The sequence below is a fragment of the Crocodylus porosus genome, unplaced genomic scaffold, assembly GCF_001723895.1.
Source record: "Crocodylus porosus isolate Cpor-Errol unplaced genomic scaffold, CroPor_comp1, whole genome shotgun sequence".
Taxonomy (NCBI): domain Eukaryota; kingdom Metazoa; phylum Chordata; order Crocodylia; family Crocodylidae; genus Crocodylus; species Crocodylus porosus.
The window spans coordinates 12,111,913-12,125,963 of NW_017728927.1; the positions used below are offsets into that span (position 1 = coordinate 12,111,913).

The 14,051-nt window shown below is 39.5% G+C and overlaps 1 protein-coding gene and 1 long non-coding RNA gene across 4 annotated transcripts in view; both read right to left on the reverse strand.

The window, feature by feature from the left end:
* LOC109314712 overlaps nucleotides 1–10,733 on the reverse strand; it is a 14,642-nt gene extending 3,909 nt beyond the window's left edge. Inside the window, exons 1-2 of the long non-coding RNA XR_002102346.1 lie at nucleotides 10,630–10,733; nucleotides 5,013–5,016 (exon numbers count right to left, since the gene is read on the reverse strand). This is a non-coding gene — a long non-coding RNA (uncharacterized LOC109314712). The remainder of the gene's footprint in view (nucleotides 1–5,012; nucleotides 5,017–10,629) is intronic.
* Nucleotides 1–14,051, reverse strand: part of SDK1 (sidekick cell adhesion molecule 1) — a 667,914-nt gene that overhangs the window by 498,903 nt on the left and 154,960 nt on the right. The window lies entirely within an intron of this gene.

A 14,051-nucleotide genomic window follows, 5' to 3' on the forward strand; every position in this document is an offset into this window, starting at 1 on the left:
CTGACCGTGAAGTAGCGCCTCCTGACGTCTAGCAGGTTTGAACAAAAAGCACACACAATAGCAACTATGGCCAAAGGAAATGTTAACAGAATTAAGGAATATGCAACACATTTTTAATAATGGATTAACTCTGTAATGATGCAATTCCAATCAATAAAAATATATATGTGATATGCAAATTAAGTGTTCTTTTAAGCAAATGATACTGAAAACTCCAGTTTCCAGCAGCTGTATTTTCTTAAGTTTGACCCCATATGAACTGAAGACATTTCATGCTAAAAAGTTCAGAAGTCAGAACAAAATCCTGCCTGCATTTCACATGGCCAATTGCTAGTGTGTTGACATTTCCACCACAAACTGCCTTTCTGGTCCAAAGGACAATGCAATGCAGTCCAGGAAACTTGCACAATGATAAAAGTGATTTACAATGCCGCAGTGAATGAAAACAGGGGAATAAAACACGATACTCTAAACAACTTTACTCTTACAAGTCTACAAGATTATTTCGCTAATCAAGAAGTTGGTTGTCAGATTCCTAACCCCTTTCCTCTCCCTTCTCCAGCTCTGATTATACAAGATGACAGTCAGGTTTTACTTGACAACAAGTTCTTCTCCATATCACTATGACTTTCCTAGCAACAGTACTCGTGAAACACTTCGGTTTTTAAAGAGGCTGGTAAACAAACTAGGGAAATTTTGTTTCAGTTGATATCCTACAGCTAAACTACCTAAACTGCTGTCCTGCTAAACAAATACAGAAAGCCCTAGATACTTGGCATGCTAGGTTCTTTACAACCCTACAAAAGGTTGCAAACTGCCTGGAGGGTGTAGATATAGCCACAGCCAACAGCTGTGAAGCCTGCTGGTGAGCTCTACCTGACATGGGAAAAGGCACCCTTTGAAGTAGGATCAGCAGCTTGTCCTTCATTCAACAACTCTCTGATAAATAAGCAGGCTGAAGCTCACTCGGATACAAACGATCCAGATTTGACTGTACAAAAGGAATACAATTTGGAGCTTTTCTGCATTTTCCAATTTATTAGAAACCTAATAAGACAGTTAATAAAACAGTTTACTGTCACCAAAATAAACGGCATGGAGCCAAGACATCACAAGTTCAAGTCCAAACTTTCAAGAATACTGTTCTGGATACCGGTAGTAAGGTCATCTTAACAGAGCTTAATTTCTCTTTACCAATTGCTATTTTTGTGAGATCCTGTTTGATTCTTAATTGTCTATACTGCTAATTTCATTTTTATTTTTGTATATAGTTTTTTTAAAGGGAGTTTCTAATCCTAGCTCCTTTTAAATCAACCCTGCTTACATACCTTCATTTATTAATGGATCCATGAGTGGATCTAGGATTTTGCAAAGTAGGGGGCAGATGGTGGAGTACATCATATACCACACACATTTTTCTCCAGGTAAAAACAAACTAGAAGCATTACTAATACAGTGGCATCGTAGGGCTTTATCATTCAGTTTAAGATTGAAGCAAAAACAAATATAACTTTATTGGAACGTGCATTAATTTGCTATACCATATGTTACGTATTAAAAACAACACTAGGCAAAAATCATCAAAAGATGCTGTTTCTTTAGTCCTGTAGTCTAGATAATGTACACCTTTCAGATAAGTAAAACTAAATCAATTCTTCCTGACCATCTTGACTCTGCATCCTAGGCTTCACTGGAAGTTATTTTCATACCCAAGTTAAGTTAATGTTTTTAGCTGGAGTTAAAAACACAGTCTCAAGGGCTGTGAAACAGAAGCTATATAGCCGGGAGCAGCTAGCAGACAAATAGGTTGAAGTCAAGTGACTCCCCCATGCTGCCTGAATAGAAATGCTGCTGCCACCTCCACACAGTTTGTTTTAAATTTTGGGAAGCAAAGGAGGTGCAGGGGGGGGAAGGGGAATCTCTTTTAAAAACCTCTGATCTGTAAGCGTCTCTCTCATAAGGACACTTGGATACATTCATATTCTTCAAACTCTTATTTACATTCCTTACACAGCCACAGTTTGCTGCACCAGCAATCGGCCCCTGTAATTCATTTCAGATTTTCCTATAGTAAATTTACTCCGTAGCAAGCAGCAGAGGCATGCCCAGCTCTCCCAATCTAGCTGCCAACAAGAAGAGCTATTAGAAATTCTGGCTACTAACCAGTTACAGGCTACAGAGGATTATACCCAATATAATTCAAGGACTGAATAGACATAATGGATACTAAATTTTCTTCTCATTTCTAGTGAGTTTCTTTAGGTCTGGCTTTTGGTGCATTACTGGAAAAAGTCTGGGCAAGCTGGAAGCCCTGGCCAGTTCACGGACTGGGATATGTGGCCCTTGGATTTCATAGACATGAGGGCTGGAAAGGACCTTGAGAGATCAGCCCATAGCCTCTGCTGATGCAGTCCAAAGAATAGATGTCCCTTCTGGCCACCTACAAGTTGGACAGCTCTGCTCTAGGACTTGGTCTCAGAAGATGCTAATGCTACATAACTGCACCATCAGAAATACCAACCTTTGGATGCAATATTAAGTAACAGGCTACAAAATTAAGATAAGCAAGGTGCAGGCTTTGTTGGTGTTGTTTTTATTGAGATATCCTCTAATTTTACAGGATTATACAATGGAAAAACTGTGGCTTGGGCCTGTGCTTTAAAACTAAATACCAGGTACCCAACCAATCTGTGCATACAACTTAGATTTACAGTCATCACATGATGAAATACATCACGAAGCGTGTCTGGGCTGTGGGCACAGGTCTCTGTACGTGTGTGTATAAACACTTAACATGGAGGCAGTAACAGTATCAGACGAGTGGATAAAACATGTATCCTCATTTGCAGAAGCACCCAAAAGATCCTGTCATCAAGAAACAAAACTGGGAGTTATGTACTACTGCAACGGTGGTAAATTCCAGTTCTCTTATCACTTCTGAAGTTCGAAATGCCTCAATCTAGAGTTCAAAATCTACTGCATGGAAAACAAAAACATTTAACAACTCGAAGACACGTTTTAAAATGGTGATTTACAAATCAGTCTGAAGTGAGGGGGGAAAAAAAATCCTAAAGGTTCAAATCTCCAAATAAAATGTCAGTTTAGCTGTGGGGTTTAACTGCACCGAGCTTGGGAGGATCACTTTCTTTAAATCAATTATGATCAATACAAACCAGATGGCTGGGTTGTCACGCTGGATGGAGCTGTCTGTATGATAAGGTCACTGCATCTGTCAGTGGGAGACTGCTGCAAAGGCGTCGCATCTAAAAAATCCCTAACCTCACAGCCCACATATCTGAGAAGAGTCCATCAGGGATTAAGATGTGCAGTGAAGGAATTAGATGGGGTTACCATGTTTGACAGTGTTTGTCAATTTTTCATTTTACCTTTGTTGGGGACATAAAAGAAACCCAAACTACAGAACATGTTTTCTCCGCAGTCAACAGAAGTTTCTACAGGTTTTTCCCAAATTCTGTTTTCATTTCTTATATTTTTAAACAATGCTGTAATACACTCACAAACTGCATAAGCTTAACGTACACCACACTGTGGATCAGTTATCAGGGGACATATTACCATAATTAAATGTCATTTCTGTGAGGGGACAGATATTACAGGTTCAGACTAGATTGTATCTGATATTGTACTGCAATTTGTAAAATAATCTCACTCCTGCTGCTTCAGAAACTCGCGCTAGAATAGCAATGACTACCAACTTACACTCCTTTATCATAAAGCAGCTTTGATACCCACAGCTGCATAATCAACACTCTTCTGGACGGTGATATAAATCAGATATCACTGTGAACAAAAATAAAATGGCAACAAACTAAACACTTTTAAAGTGCTTATAAGAACAGACAGACAAAAATGTCTTCAAGTAGGGTTTTGTGATCATCCAGATGTTTCTATTGTGTTTAAATATGAGCTTTGCCTTAGATAACTGCACTGGCAGATAAATACCTAAAGTTTATTTCCCCCTCCCCTTTACAGTGTTATTTTGCTTCCTTAATAGCAGCAAGTCGAACTGAACTAATATCACTCAGCTGAGAACGAGCAGTATGGTATGCCCGTTTCCCAAAGCTATCGTTTAGAATAAGTAGCTCTGCAATGTTTAATAGCCTAACTACTAATAAATATTTTATTATGGAAACACTTTACAGATATTCAAACATTATCTGAATGGGACACTTTTCATATAATTTACATGCAGTAAATTACCCACTGAAACTAACTTTTCCATTAGTGTTAAGTGTTTTACATGAAACTATGAAAACAGAAAAATGAGAACTGTTTGCTCTGGCACATTTTAAAATGCTCCCAACACTCACTAAAAAAAATTAAAGCTACTTTCCTTTTTAGGTGTTTGTGTTCACAATTTAAAAATAACAGATAAAATCTGACTGATTAGCTAATAGATGGAGGAAAATTACATGGCAGAAGCACAAATATATTGAGCCACATTTTCAAATTGGCAAAGCCTGTACATTCAAAGAATATTTTTACATAATTACAGTATAATGTTTTCCCTCAATTTCAGATATTGAAAGTAAACTAATTATAAATTCTGTTAATATTAAATTTAATCTTATTAACTAGGACATATAAGACAGTAAACGTAAATTAAATGAACTTCCATAGAGTATGAAGTCCTAAAGTGCAATAAACACCTGACACAGCAAGTTTCAGGTTTTTAGGAAATAGGTTTATGCTAAGAAAAGACTACACAGTCTATTTATTAATCTCAGAGAGGCTCTGTCCAGAAATAGTGCTTAAATCGCGATCTATGATCAGCTGGCTTGCTTCCTCTACAGTAAAAATGTGTTTTGTGCTTTCCTGTGACTTACTACATCAGTGAAGACTTTAGGAGAGTCCCTCTTCCTTCATTAGAAAAAACAGGCATATTTGACTAAATTCATCTCTAGAGGGTTTAAAGGCCTCACTAAAACAAGGTTAACAATGAGACTCTTCCCTTCCTGGTTCAGTAAATCTCCATTAATTTATTAGAGCACATCCCTGCATTTGCCTGCTAAAATGCTAATGGACACACATGCCTTTCATGAGTTGTCTGCAAGAATTAAATGTTGAGCTGCATGTTTTCATACTGTTTCAACATGCAAGGTTTCCACTATGAAAAAAAGCGACTGCCAAGGAAGCCAATAATTTTATATTTAGGATCTAGGGATATCAGATCATGTACATGGACTAACGCACTTAAAATAAAGTTCAGATTAACCTGGGTGAAAAGAGGGGAGTAAGTGTCCAAGTTCTCAGGAGTTCTGCGAAATATCTGCAAAGACCGCAATGATCTAACCTGGTAGCACAAATCCTGTATTATTTCACCCATCTGGCACAATCAAATGTGAGCAGGAAGTCAGCATCAGTATTTCTAGACTGACAAGAAACTGGCTTCCCTTACAACAGAATATTAGGGTCCTGACATTTGATGGACTTTTGAAATTCGTTATGCAATGTTGCTTCCCCAGGTTGTTGCACAGAAGAATGCAAAAGAAAATCTAAAAGACTGATTCACACTGGACAGGATTAGAACGGCTCAGCAAATCTCTATAAATGTATATGTATATGTTACCAACTGTTTAAAAGCCAGCAGTCTGCATGCCTCTCCCTCCACACCAGCAAGCACCTTAAAACCTACCCAACAAGTTAATAAAATGAGGGTTTGGCTGACTGACTGGTGGAAAACAAGCTCCAAAAGTGAAGATCAAAGTGATAGCAAATGCCATGCTAGCAGCTCCCTTTCATTTGTACTAAATGTGTTTCAGCTGAAGGACCATTCCTGATCCCAACGGACGGCAGCAATATATCACAGGAAATCAGGTATCAAGTAGCACTGGTCTTAGTGTTTTACTTTTTTGTCTTCTGAATTCCAAACCATTATGATGTTTTTAAAAATTCAAAAATTACTCTTCTCAGAATAAATCAAGTTTTTAAATGACAGATTTTTTTATGCTCTCACTAACATCCATAGGTGCCTACACACATGCTCTGATGCATTCTAATTAGAATGCATCAGAACAGTCTCAATTAATCGATTCTGCTCTGTGTTCTAATTAGAACACTCTAGCATTGCCACAGCATCATGTGATAACCTTGCAAGTTTAAAAATGGCCACTGGGGCACTTTAACTAAAGCTAATCATCAAATGAGCTTTAGTTAAAGTGCCCCGCAGCCGTTTTTAAATGCACGGGGGCTTAATATATATGGCCATGCAGTGTTTTAATTACAGCGGCTCTCCAAGAATGGCTCTAATTAAAACATGCCCCCCCTCCCCACTCCTGAGCATGTGTATAGGCACCCCATATGCCTAAAGACATTATCAAACAATTGTGTGAAAGACTGCAGTGAAAATTGTATGTTCTTGAGATTTCAAAAAGGTGGCCAAATTCAAAGACACACTTTGCATCACTTTCCAAGGTTTTTTGCAAATATATTGCCATGCTGTATTATTCATAAACTCAGTCTTGCAGAAATGCACAAGAAAAATTACTTGTGTATAAGTGTTCACTGGTCCAGACCCTGAATTTCTCCTTGCTAGCAATCTTTGTTAGCAAGCTAACACTAATAGCATAACCATCTTCTATCAGTTTTACAAAGCGTCCTTGCACACTATATGCACAAAAACATTTTTTTAGGTTTCCTTAGAAGGAAAAAATCTTTACAGCCTCTGACAAGAGCAAAAGTACATTTGATGTCTAATTTTCACTACAAGATTAAGCTTCTGATACATGCTGCAAGAGCTTTTGATTTTAGTTGATTTTGTTCAACTTTCAATTTAATACTTTCTCTACCACTTTGAAAGCAACTTTAAATAGCTGTTTCCTAATTTGATAAGTATAGATATGAAAGCAATTGACTTAGAGGCAACAGAGTTTTGATGAACTTGATACATATTTCCGTTAAATAACAATGCAGAAGACACTCTACAGGGAGACAGGAATAAAACTACTGTATTTACTCACATATAAGATGACCGGTATTTAAAATGACACTCACCCCTCCCCGCCCCTGATAATTTCCAGGTATAGAATCTAATTATTGGAGGGCCATCTTAAATTCACTCCCCCAACCCACTGCTATAGCAGGCAAAGCAGTGGCTAAGGTCAGATGGCTGGGATGGGGTCAAGCAGTCCCCCTGCCCTCTGCCATCCCAGTTCTTTCCCCTGCAACCTTCCTGTCTGCACCACCTGCACTCCCAGCAGTCTCTTTCCTCTCCCTGCAACTCCCCACAGTCCCTCCTCCCCACCCCCCCCCCGTGCTTACTATAAGGAGCTGCTTAAGCTCTGTTCCCTTCAAGGTCACAGAGCACAGCATGTGGAAGTGCAGCCCCTGCCAGGCCATGCAGCAGTGGCAGTGCTGCTGACTGGTTGGGCGGGGGATGGAGATACCCTGTGATCCGTGCCAGGGAAGGAATCTAGCTTGAGCTGGAACCACGCTGTACCTGACAATAAGGGGTGGGGATGGGGCAAAAGCTGCAGAGTTGTGGGGGGCCTGTCTTAGATTCGAGTAAATACAGTAAGTCTGCTAATACCGCCATTACTATCAACTCATTTCGTTGCCCTTGGGCAAGTGACTGACCCTCTTTATTCTTTACTAACAGAGAAGAACAACATACTGACCTCAATAGGATGTAAGCATTCGTTTACACTTCAGAAATGCTTTGTGGATATAAACGACTACATCAATTCTAAGTTAGAGTAAAATGCATCTAAGATGGGTCAGCCGCCTACAGTCCACAAAGAGGTCTGATCCGGCACAGGAGAACAGGTTTCACAGAGCTGTCCCATGCCACCCATCCCGTTTGCAATTCTCCCCTCTACTGTGAAGTCTGCTGCTCCACTTTATCTGTACTTCTCTCACTGGAGAGGTAAACTACAGCATGAGCAAGTACAGGCAGCTGGCTATTCTTGGGGGACAGAGACTTCCTACCTGCAGTCACATCAGTGAGCGGCTACCAACCCCGATCTAAGTGGTCAAGTCATATATGTCTTTACATAGACAACCATCCTCTGCTAGTTGCATTTTTTCCTGCATTTCTGCAGTGAGTTGGACTAGCTGACCCCTGAGGTTGCCTTCAAACCTACGATTCCATGCAATAATTTATTCCAGTTTAATAAAAGTGCTGAAGAAATGTTCATACTGTTTCATATACTCAGTTGGTTTCACCCACAGTAAAGCTTCCAAAAGCTGAATATGGTCCCACAGGGCAACTGATACTCATTTCTCTATCCCTTTTTAGATATAGCTTCCCCTGGACCACTGATTCAACAGGAAGCTGAGAAAAGTTTATTCTTCCTGCTGTACAAATAAAGGGAAGAAGTGTAGTATTAGTTGACTGGGGTTTTTTTATGAATGCACATAAGAACATTTAGGCTTAAGTGGGGAGGTGGGAGTAATACAGCATGTGCAGAAGTAGCAGCATCAAAAATGGAACAAGAACTTCAAAGTGAGTAACCTGTGATCCCTTATTCTCAACAGCTGTGATACACAGCTGGATATCCTGAGCAACCTACTTGTTGAAGAAGACGGATGGGACCTTTGAATGCCAGAAAAGACTGTGGGGTAAAGCAGGTAGGCAGGCTCAATCCAGACAGACTGGAGGTAATGAGGTGACCTGGCAAAGCAGTTTCCTTGGAAACATGATTCTTCCCTGGTCTGCAAAACCTACCCTGGGACTTGGGATAAATACTCTGGTAGCCAACCCATGTTGCTGCAGCCACACTGCTATCTACACCTGAGCTAACTAGTTTAAAGCCCAGGCATGAGCAATGTTGACATACCCTTACTGACTTTCCATCTATTGGTTGTAATGGGTTTTCCCAAAGAACCTCGTCTGCCTTCTCCTTCATGTGTACCGTGCCATAGTTATTTATGCCTTTGTAACCTTCGCAGCAAATTACTGTAATGTGCTCCATGCAAGGCTAGACTTAGAGATTACTTGTAGCTCAAACTTCAGACACCACATTAAACCTATTTTTCAAAGGCTGGCCCCCAGAAGTTTAATTGTGGTTTTCAAGAAATCACTTCTCTCCATTACGTGGAAGGCAGGGCAGTGTGCCACCTTAAAGACCAACTCATTCAGAGAGGTGTGAGCTTTCATGGGCTACAGCCTACTGTGTCAGAGGCTATACATGGACTATAAATAGACTCTGAATAACCAGAAGTATATCAGTAGTAATGGTGGTATTAGAAGACTCCAGACAAACACAGCTACCTACCTCTCTTTCATGTGACTTAACAAGCAGGTTTTGGACTCACTGGAAGCAGCTGAATGTGTGATTTACCTCGTCAGGAGAGAAGATTAGTGTCTACATATAACCAGGTTTAGGAGTTGAAAAACTGAAGTTGAGGGGCTTTGCTGAGAGACAGAGAGCACATGCATGCACATATAGGAGTAAAAGAAAGTCTCTCCAGTTCCAGAAGAAAGAAATGTGGATCAGCGCTTGTGTTTTATAACTAACAATTTCAATGTGGGTGTGAGCTCCACAAAAAGTACATCTTACATGGTATAAAACACTAACAAAAACCAAGAAAAAGTTATTTGGCACAAACGGTAAAATAAGAACCTGACTTAATGAACATGCCACATGGTTTTCAACCAGGGTGTGATATCACAGAGTACTAGTAGGTGTAGCTAGCAAACAGCTCTCGATCATCCCAGGGAGACAGACAGCTATCCTTGGAGAGCTATTGAGAAAGAAGGAATTCATTTTTCTTTCCTTTAATTGGCATCAGTGATAAGGACTATTAACCTAAAATATGTCTACTCCCTATAAAAGGAATTTAATAACCCATCATTCATGTTCAACTACCTGCACGCTAGCTAAAGAAACCTAGAAGCTTTAGGATTAAACAGTTATTGACAAGCTTATACTACTTTGGGGTAATTTCACTGAAGACAGATCTCTATTTCAGTTAATTGGCACCCAAACCTAAACATCAAGAGAAATAATTCCAGCTAGAAGGAACTGACAAGATATCATTCTCGATCCTTCCTTCCACTGAAACAAAAAGCAGTACGCACAGAAAAAAAATCTAGCAATTAGTTCTACAAATAGATTATCTTTTGACTGCTTCATGCATAATTGCCTTGCTATTAGTTTGTTTATTTAACTGTATGATAACCTTACTCTAAGAAAGCTTTTTACTTGACTTTTGATTCAGTACTGAAGTCTAGAATAATTAGGTTGCACAAGCTTGGTTATATTACAGATCAATATAACTGAGACTATAGCACCTTACCCCTTCTGTGTTTTCATCCACTTAAAAAGTTGGTGAACATTTGATATTCTTTGCTTAAAAAAGAACCATGCCTTTTTCTATTCAGCTATAGACAGAACTTACACATAAACTGGTATAAGCAATCCGAAACACATTCAAATAGTAACAAAACAGAAGTTCAGCGCACGTAAAACATTGGCCAAAACTGGTTTAAGATAAACCGGGATGGATGTAATATCAGACCTAACTGATTTAAGTTAAATTGGCTTATTAAACCAGATCCCCTCCAGATTCAAGTTTACAGTCCCCCAGCATGTTTTACATTTCCCTTGCAACCGCCCCCCCCTCCACCCCTTACAAGATGGGAGGGCTAGCTTTGGCCCTGTCCACTCCAGCTGATCAGGGAGGCATTCTCTAGCGCCTCCCAGCTTCTGGCCTGGGCAACTGCAGGCACGTGGCTGCATTTCTGGACTCCAAAGTGAAGGTCTCTTTACTTGCTTACTGGTTCAATCTACACAACTTAGACTGACCTGCAAAGATTGAATTGATTCAGCCTCAGGCTTTTTGGCTGCCTGTTTAGCCTTTGGGATTTTTCCCCTAGTTCTGAATTAATTTTAAAACATTTGACCCCTTCCCCTCCAAAATGGAATGTTTGGTTACATTTTTTTAAGATGTTGCCTTTCACTCCTTTTCTAAATTTGCATCCAAGTACCCCTGGGATAATGAAAAAATGTAATTCCATTTATTGGCCAAAGAAACAATATCCTGAACAAGCTCTGGGGTAAAAAGGTGCCTCTTCCAGGTGATCAAATGGCAACACCTAGAGAACACAGAATTCAGGAAATGTCTGTATAAGTGACTGATTAATGACCAGGCGTGCTGCTTTCAGGACACTACTGGCTTTCACTGATAGATCTTTGTGCTTTTCTACAAACACAAAAGCAAGCTAAGGAGAAGTTCCTAGCATCCTTTCCCATACCTACACCATTGCTGATAACGTACTACAGAGTTATTCATTTCTCGCACCAATCCACTGTGAAAGACCACAGAAAATGCAAATTAATCTATCAAACAAAACCTTGATACTTGAGACCTCATACTCCATTGTACCAAGAAATCAGCAGATATGATGGTGGTTACACAGTTCAATCATTTGAAATTCTATTCTGCTTTAGCCTCACTGAGGTCACCATTAAGTTCTAGCATGACAGAGGGAGGTGAATCCAACTACCTATGTATAGCTCTGTGAAGGAGTAAAATAATGCCAGCTTTTCTTTGAAAACTTTCCTGCCTGCAGGCTGCTACCACGTCTTCTCCTAAAGCAGCTATTACTGGCCACCCCACCAGCAGCAGGGTGGGTTTAAGTCCTGCTCCTAGGCAGCCTTCTCCTACCTTCACAAAACAGATTCAGATGCCTGTAACCAAAACTATCATCCAAAAAACCCTTCTCAGCCGCCATCTAAACATGCTAGGCACCAACTGTTCTGAGTTCTAGCATACACAAATTGCTCCAATCTGTTAATGAGGCAATTAGCTCCTGTTTAAGCCTAGTGAGATCTAGAAACCAGGCAGAGAGGCACTGAATCCAATAGGATGCTCAGAAAATATCTAATGCATACCTAAATCATTGAGTTCAGCACCAAACACAGCAGCCACAGCCACAGCCACAGCCACCTTAATTCAGAAACACAGCTAGAGCAGAGAGGGGGTGGTTTCATTGCCTATCTCCCCTTTGAGCCATCTAGCAGTTCCAGTGCTCACCTAGGAAATGGGGGACCTGACATCCAAGCCTCCCTCATCCCAGAGGCCAGGGACTCCAGAGTACCAAACCAAACCTCCAAGATTATTTCTTTTTCTTAACCTATGTGAAGCGCACGAACAGGCCAAGGAGCAGAGACCAGACTCATGACCCCAACTACCGGTTAAGGGCTCAAACCACTAGGATGCTCCATCTAATATTCTTGGCCACACAATAGCCGAGCTTCAACACAAGGCATGAATGATAACCTCAACAAACCAAGCCTATAGCCCAGTGATTAGGGCACTCTCTTAAGAGATGGGCTTTAATCCTTGGAGATGCAAGAGGGCCTGCAACACAGGTTTCAACAGGTCCTAGGAAAGTGTTCTAGTTATATAAAAACCAAGTACTGCTCCTTTCAAAGAAGACTTGTAAGCACCTACGTTTAGAAGATGATGGCACACTCTGGGTCCCAAGTAGAGAGAGACCCTTCCCTTTCATCCCCGACTCAGGGGGTGCCTGAACTGCAGAGACGGGTAGGATTTGCACATATCCTTGTGCTTTGTGTTTCCTACTGACTAGATATATGTAGCTCTCCACTCTGCAGGCAAGATTTTTAGAGCACTCATTTGAGGTGCCTGATTGTCTCCATGGACTGTATAGGGAGCCTAGGCATCTAATTCTGAGCTCTGTATTCCTAATCTTCATTGGATCTGACTCATTGTAATTTAACATAATGTCTGAACCCTGTGAAAAATCAATTCAAGTTCAAAAGAATATATGTAGTTGCCTCCCATAAACTAACCGCATAAATAATGTAGATAGGATGAACAAGAGCCTAAAAAGTGAAGTCCATATGTACAACAAATACAACAAACAGAAGATTACAATAAACCATTAATCTATTGCTGCATATAATGTGTCAAGTCATTTGTAATTTAACATTAGAAAAGCTTGTATAGGTCACACCTGCAACTCATAAAATGTTGACACTTGCTGTGTTTCACAGATCTCCTGCCAAAGCTTGAAAGTACATGATAAATTTATGCAATTAAGTTTTTGTTTAGATTACTAGAACAAGCTATAATTGATTGCTCATATTCCATACTTCATTAATGACTCCCTAATTAGCAAACTTTTCAGTATTTGTGACTGGAGGGTTAACGGTTAGTGATAAAAATACAGGTGTGAAATAACCCAATTTACAATATCAGAGGATGTTAATGATTTCACACAAAGAAGCAAGGTCCCATGAAAAATAATCTAAATTCCTATTACTACCTACTGACAATCACAGTTTTACATCATGCAAAAATTACTATACTTATCTTCTCATTAGCAAGTAATCTTACTCATTCCACTTGCCAAGCTAATTATAAGAACTTTTTTTTTTCCAGGATGAAATGATTTAATAGGACTCTTGGACCTTACTCAGTTTTCTCATGATAAAATAATTAATAAGTACTTGTACATACAAATCAAAATAGTTGTGTTAACTAATTACTAAAACTAAGGACAATAAAAAACCCTATAATGTAGCAGAAGTAATATAAATCCCTTGCATTGTGTAATAAAATAATTATCAAATTTCCCCAGCTTCCAATCAGATTAACAAAAGCAAGTAAAACTAGAAATAGACTGTAATACTATTGCTTTAGGAATAATTTTCCTTTTAAAAATCTCAACAGCTGTTCCCCTAAGTTGAAAGGCTAGTGGTAGAGCACCCCAGAGGTCAATAGTAACACTAATATTTCAATTAACTTATTAAGAATTTACAAATGGAGATGTTAGCAAGATGATGAAATCTGCTGATGACATTAAGTGGTTTTAGTTTGTAAAAATTATGAGGACTAGTTTAAAACTCCAAATGTAATGAGATACCAAGTGAGAAGATAGCACAGTGTTATATCTGGTACCCAAGTGAAAGCAATTCACTTCTTTCTGTGCTTATTCTATCCATTACTAGTGTCCACATTTTAACAGGAATATTGAAAAACTACACAGAGTTTTAAGAAAAGTTACAAAATAATTTGTGGTCTAGCAACTATTCCTAGTAAGGAAAATCCCTGTGTGA